Here is a 7,433-nt window from a genome sequence, read left to right as displayed (position 1 = left end):
TGGTCCGATTGGACAACTTAGTCTGATTCCTAAGATGGTCCCATTGTTGGTCCAAACATGCACGTCCAACTAGAATGGGTGTCCAATTAAGGAAGGCTTTCTAATCGAAGTGGGTGTCCGATTGGACACGAGGTTTTAGTCTGATAAGACCACATGGTCCAATTGATGGGTGGTCTATAACTGGACTAGTCGGATGGTCCGACTCTGATAGTCGAATGGTCCAACTCTTCAATTCTAGGAGTCAGACTAGGACACAATGGTTTGACTACGAGCCCGACAGCACGACACGATTATTTTTGGCTGATTTCTCCTAGCACTCATCATGGCCCCTTGTCATACCTTCCAAATCACATCAATGGCATATAAAGAATATCTTTAAGTACTTGGATCGATTAAAAACACCAGAATCAAAGTGGGTGATCTCCCCTATGATCAGCAGATCTCTCTCTCTCTCTCTCTCTCTCTCTCTCTCTCTAGCTCTCCTTAATCTCTGAAATGTGAAGTCAGGTCTTCCTTGCCACTCCTAGCCTCTTATTGCCCTGTCCAAGTCTACATTCACCTTAACCTTGCTTCTCTTACCAGCATTTAACCCTAGATTTTATTTTTAGCCCTTCTTTTCCCTATTTCAGCCTATTATACAGCAGCAAAAACCCTACTGTGTGCTCACACTATTTTGCTACTATCCTACCAAACAAAAATCACAAACAAAACACCTACACAACTCCAACTTGCTTTTCCAAATCCAGAAAACCAAAAATCTACTTGCTAAGGAGATCGAATATCTCTTCAAACTCCCTTACTTTCTATCTATCTTCCTATCTATCTACCTCAAGCACCGTTTCTAGAAAAACCCTACTTCAATGCTCGATTCGGAGCACACAAGCACTCAAGGCTTGAATCTGTTGGTCTCGGCAATGAAACCAAAATGAAGGGAGCTCACGCTTAACTACCCAGACCCCCAGACCTTTTATTATTTATTCAAGCGTTCCAAGCCCAACACTAATGGCTACCTCTCACATAGTCGACGTGCTATCTCTCTTTACGAGTGTAGTGAGCTTACCTCCATGCCCGATCGAGTTGCCTCATGTCCTGAGCACTCTGGTAGCTCCACGATCCAAGTCCAAGCTTCAAGCAAGCTTAATCCTCAAGCTCCACACTCTAAGCTCCATTGCCGCGAGCAAGACAAAGAAAAGAGAAGAGAATAGAAGAAGAGAGGAGAAGACCGAGAGCTTCTCCACCATGGTCCCTCACCCTCACACACTCACTCCCTCACACTCTCACACTCCCTCTCTCAAGCACAAGCTCAAGCAAGAAAGAACAAGAAAAAGAGGAGAGCTACTTTTGGCCACACACAAGAATGAGCTTCTCATTCACTTTTCAACTTTATATACAAAACCCTAAATCTCTTTTGGGCGGTCATCCCCTTTTATCCCCTTTTTTACATGGTTGGTAGGCCATTTCTCCCATTGTCCTCCTATCTTCCTAGCTTCCTTCCTACCGCCCATCTACCTTTACAATTTGCACGAGCTCTCTTAAAATAAATCATGGTGCGCCTTGCACTCTTTTACAAAAGTATTGACTTGTGCTTTTTTTTTTGTGTATCTTTCTCCTTGATTTAGGACTTTTCTACACTTCTTGTGTTTCTAGATTCTTCTTGGTGCGCCTTCGTCTTCCTTTTCACTTTTTCCTTGGCCTTGTCTTCTGCTTTAGATTTTCCAAAATTTCCACCTTGTTCATTTGAGGCTTAACAATGACAGAGAGTACAAAGAGAAAATCAGCATACCACAGTTCAAAGAGGATAATCCCTCACCAATAGTGATGCTAGGAGGCATATTTCATGGTGGATTCCGTGCCACGGTGGATTCCATGAGGTTTTACGATGGATTCCGTAAACTTTGATGACTGAGGCTCATACACAAAGTGGATTCTTTGTGCGAGAAGTTGGTGGGGACGCCTATCCTTTTCGAGCGTTTCATTAATTTAGTGTGTACACGGGTGATTTCATAGCGGGTGATTCCGTAAAATACATATTAAATTAATAAACGTTTATGAGTTCAGAGTGCGCACTCGTAATAAATTAAGGTTAGGATTGATTTCTAACCAGTTGATTTATTTATGTAGCTGAAGACTACTAGATATTTACTTTTGTCGGTTTAATTGTATTATTTTACTAACGATTATGAATGCTTCAGTTGATGTGTAGAGATAGCAGCAATGGTAGAGGAAAGCATTGAAGGATAGCGAGTATTCGAGTTATCACTTATATTTTGATGGGCACATACCTTAGGCATGGCGCCTATATTTTGTCGCGCCTATTTATTGAGGCGTTGGATATTTATTTATTATTTTGTATGCGCATGGGTGCACGATTATGTTATTTGTACTTGGACATTGTATTGGGTACGCCTGACTCTTTGGGCACCGCCCATTAGCTTTATTTCTATTTTGTGTTAAAGCAAAACTCAAAAGCCAAAAGCTTGCTATTTTGTAATTTGGGCTATTATTTGAGCTTGAAGATGATTAATACATGAAATACATGCTTGGTGGAGCGCTCACACAAGGCATGGGGGGAGATTGCACCCAATTGGTCTCTTGTTCATGTCGTGCATGCTTTTTACCTTGAGTTTTGTGCAAAAAGTAGAGTTCTTTTGTTCTTGGGGACCTTCCAGCATTCACTACACGAGTGTACAGCATCCGATCTGCGCACCAGTGGTATCAAAGCGAAGCTGAGATCAAGAGCTTCCAATCGCTACCCATCTTGTGCGAAGGCAGAGCTCCTGAAACGATCGAGCTCTACAGTCAATCTCATCGCGAATGGTCGATACGGGTGGATTCCTGGCGGTCAAGAACCTCTGTTTCCATCCTCAGATCGCGAAGGGCTGGCCTGCAACAGTGGAGGACCACTCCTACATCCTCTCATACAAGTCGTGGAGTTACAGAGATAAGTCTTCAAAACTTCATAAGCTTCAAAGCTTAATACAAAGCTTATAAAGCTTAAAGAAGCTTTAAAGCTTCAGAATTTGAAATCAGCGCATCAAAGGAGGTCCGCGTGATTTTCGGCGACTGAAAAACTCCCCCCCTAAAATCGACGTCGTTTGCTGCTGCTTAAGACTCAAGTCTATTACACTAAGTCAAATCACACAAAATCTCCCAAGTCCTCCAAGTCTAAATTCTACAAGTCTGCTAAATCACTCAAGTTCTGCAAGTTCTGGTACTCTGCAAGTCACATAAGTAAGCAACTCTGCAAGTCAGACAAGTCACTTGAAGTCAAAACTGACTTCTGTTCAAAACTCATAGAATGATTGTTCCTGCGCAGAAACTCCGAACTGCAAAGTTGTTCTTTGGAGGGTATTGTTCGCATACGTAGGTTTGCTGAACCAGTTTCAACACACGCAGAAGGTCAAAACGCATATTTTTCAAAGAATACAAATCTCGCAATAACCAAAGACGAAGATTGTGAAAGCCATACACAAAAATATATAAGCCTTGTACACCCGATCTTGAGCTACGCTCATCCCGCTAATTGGATTTTGAGAGTGTGAGGTTTTTTTTTTAGTTTTGCAGGATGACAGAACCACATATGGACGATTTAATGGCTGAAGGCGACCTTCCTGAACCTACGATGGAGCAAAAGCTAGATTTAATTATGATGCAGTTGGATGAAGAACGACGAGCCCGGCAAGCATTGCAAGCTCAATTGGCCAATTTACAAAGATCGACTACCGACAAAGAGAAACCACAATCTGAAGATCTTATTCGACGTACCATTGACGCGACTCTCGAAGCTCAATCCATCCGCAAAGAAACAATGATAAGTAAAAGAAATTTCAAATTCCGTACTTTCAATGGCACCCGAGATGGAAAAACTCTTCTTGCATTCATCAGTCAGTTTGATTATTACTTTCATGAGAAAACATACGCAGAAAAAGATAAAATCAAGTGTGTCACTAATCATTTAGTGGATAGAGCATCTCTTTGGTGGACCGTGGTTTGTAAGAGCATAGATTGTCCCACTACCTGAGAGAATTTCAAGAAGAAGTTTATGCAAAATTTCCTTCCTCCACAATTCCATGAAAAAGCCATAAAGCAATGGGACCTTCTTCAGCAAAGAGATTGTGAGCCTATTCCTCAGTACACCGAACGCTTTTGGAATGCATTACTCCAGTTACGCATGCTTGAAGACGTACCTGAAGCGACACACAAGCGCAAGTATATGTCTGGATTACTTGGGCATTACTACGCTAAAGTCAATATGTTCAAGCCTGCAACTCTTGAAGACGCAATTTCTTTAGCTCATGACACTGAAGACAAACTTCGAGGAAGAGACAAGCGTCCACAGCAGTTTCAAACCAATGGTAACTATGGATCTAAGCAATTCAACTCAAATTTTAGAAGATTTAATCAAGGTTGTTTTCCTTCATCATCTTTCCGTAAGACTTGGGCAAAACCACCTGCTTTACCATCCAATACCAATCACAACCCTAAGCCAATTCCACAGCCAAATCCTATATTCCTAGACTTCCTGCCATTGCAAAGAATGTATCTAAAGCCAAACCTATAGTGTGTTACAAATGCCACCAACCTGGACATCTAGCAGCCAATTGCCAATCGAAGAAGCCATCTGTCCATATCAACTACCTTGGAGCAATGGAAGATGACGAACATGAAGAAATGCCTGATTTCACGGAAGATGAAGACGACATTACCACTCCTTCGGATACTTTACCACGTATGCCAACTCCACATTCTTTATTGATAATGAAATGTTTAGTGCATGGAAAAGAAAATATTATTTTGCATGATGATGGTAGTACTCATGTTTTTATTTCTGCAAAGTTAGTGAAAGAATTGAAATTACAAACTATTCCTACGCATTATCGCATTAAAGCAGCATTCTTAGGCACAAGGTATAATGGAACACAAGAAGTGCATGACTTAGAAATTCAAATTGGTGAATACACTGAAAGAAAGAATTTTCTAGTTGTACCACTACAATCCAGTGATATTATTTTAGGTATGCCTTGGCATCATCAGCATAACCCTGATATAGATTATTCCACACATTCAATTAATATTCAATTTCAAGGAAAACATATTACATTATATCGTATGCATGCATCTAATGCTTTTCCACTGCTTTCGCATACTCAAGCTAAATGTGCATTATGCAAAAGTAGTAAATCTTATCTCATTTGGGTGAATGAACTGCAAGTTAAAGAAAACCATATGCACCCTAGGCATAAAGAATTTCTTGCACACTTTAAAGACTATTTTGTAGAAGATCTACCACTTGGTTTACCTCCTTCACGTCCAAAGATCACAAAATAGATTTGATTCCTAGTACATAACCACCTTGTAAAACACCATATAGGCATAACCAGATAGAGCAAAAAGAAATTCAAAATCAAGTTGAAGAATTACTAAATAGAGGATTGATTAGACCTAGTAGTTCTCCATTTGGTGCACGTGTTCTGTTGGTAAAGAAGAAGAATAATACTTATCGTATGTGCATTGACTATCGAGCTTTAAATAAGATCACTGTAAAGAATAGGTATCCAATTCCTAGAGTCGATGACCTTATGGATAAACTGCAAGGTTCTACCATATTTAGTAAAATAGACCTTAAATCTGGTTATCATCTGGTGAGATTAGATAAGTCTGACATATTCAAGATTGCATTTAGAACACAATTTGGTCATTATGAATTTTTAGTGATGCCTTTCGAATTGACTAATCCACCTGCTACATTTAGTAGAATGATGAACCGTATATTTTTGAAATATCAACATTGTGTTATTGTCTTCTTTGATGATATTTTGGTGTTTAGTCAAAATGAGAAAGAACATTATGAACATTTATCCTTGGTTTTCAAGCTATTGAAAGATAATCAATTGTATGCTAATCCAGAAAAGAGTGAGTTCTTTAAAACAGAAATTGAATATTTAGGTCATATTGTATCATCAGATGGTATTAAAGTTGACCCTAAGAAAATAGAAGCAATATTGAATTGGCCTATACCTAAAAATGTACATGAGTTACGATCTTTCCTAGGTCTTGCTAGTTTCTACAAGAAGTTTGTGCGAAATTTTTCATTACTTGCTTTGCCTTTGATTAAACTTTTGAAGAAAGGTATTGTTTATCATTGGTCTGATAATCAACAGAAATCCTTTGACCTATTGAAACATGCATTAACCCGTGCTCCTGTATTACAACTACCTAATTTTAATAGACCATTATTTTTAGTAGTTACTGATGCTAGCGGATCTGGAATAGGAGCCGTACTTATGCAAGACAATCATCCCATAGCCTATTCTAGTTGTAAACTGAAACCCTCCGAACTTAAATATTCCACATATGATAAAGAATTTTTAGCTGTAGTATAAGCTTTAAGACAATGAAAACACTATTTAATGGGTTCTCAATTTATGATTAAGACCAATCAACAAAGTATTAGACATTTACTTAGCCAACCCCAAATATCTGACCGACATATCAAATGGGCAGCCTTTATTCAGAGTTTTCATCCAATTATCCAATATCAATCAGGTAAAGAAAATATAGTGGCTTATGCATTAAGTAGAAGACCCACCATTCATAATATTTCTGTTATATCATTTGATTCTTTAACTCCTATGAAAGATACTTATCATCAGGACATTACTTTTCATGCTAATTGAAATTAGTTAGAAATAACTGGATTCCTATTGATTCACTGTCTTATAATGATGGATTCATGTTTTATGAAAAGAGATTATGTGTTACAGTTTCATTTAGATCTTTTGTTTTGAATGAGATTCATTGTCCTCCATATCAAGGTCATAAAGGTATCATATCTACTTTACGTACATTAACTGAAGATTTTTATTGGCCACATATGGACATTGATGTATCTAACTTTGTTTCTGAATGTTTGATTTGTCAAAGAGTTAAGAGACATCATGGTAAACAATATGGATTACTTATGCCTTTATCTATTCCATCAAAACCATGGGAACAAATTTCTATGGATTTTATTACTGGTTTACCTAATACTAAAGCTAACCATGATATGATTTGGACTGTAGTAGACAGGTTTAGTAAACAAGCATATTTCATTCCATGTAAGAAAACTTTAACAGCATCTCAGGCAGCACAATTGTTTTTGAAAACTGTTTTCACTAACCATGGATTACCAAAAGTTATTATTTCTGATCGTGATTCTAGATTTTGTAACAACTTTTGGATTAGTTTGTTTGCTAACCTAGAAACAAAAATTGATTTTTCATCTGCATTTCATCCTGAAACTAATGGGCAAACAGAAGCCACTAACAGTACTATTTTAGATCTTTTACGTGCTTACACTATTTCTAAACCACAGACATGGGACACACATTTGCATTTATTGCAGTTTGCATATAACAATACACCACACACATCTACAAAGAAAGCACCGT

This window comes from Lygodium microphyllum, chromosome 13, assembly GCF_053477565.2.
Source record: "Lygodium microphyllum isolate KBCC chromosome 13, Lygodium_microphyllum_v1.1.10, whole genome shotgun sequence".
Classification (NCBI taxonomy): Eukaryota; Viridiplantae; Streptophyta; class Polypodiopsida; order Schizaeales; family Lygodiaceae; genus Lygodium; species Lygodium microphyllum.
Note: the sequence above shows the minus strand (reverse complement) of the source record.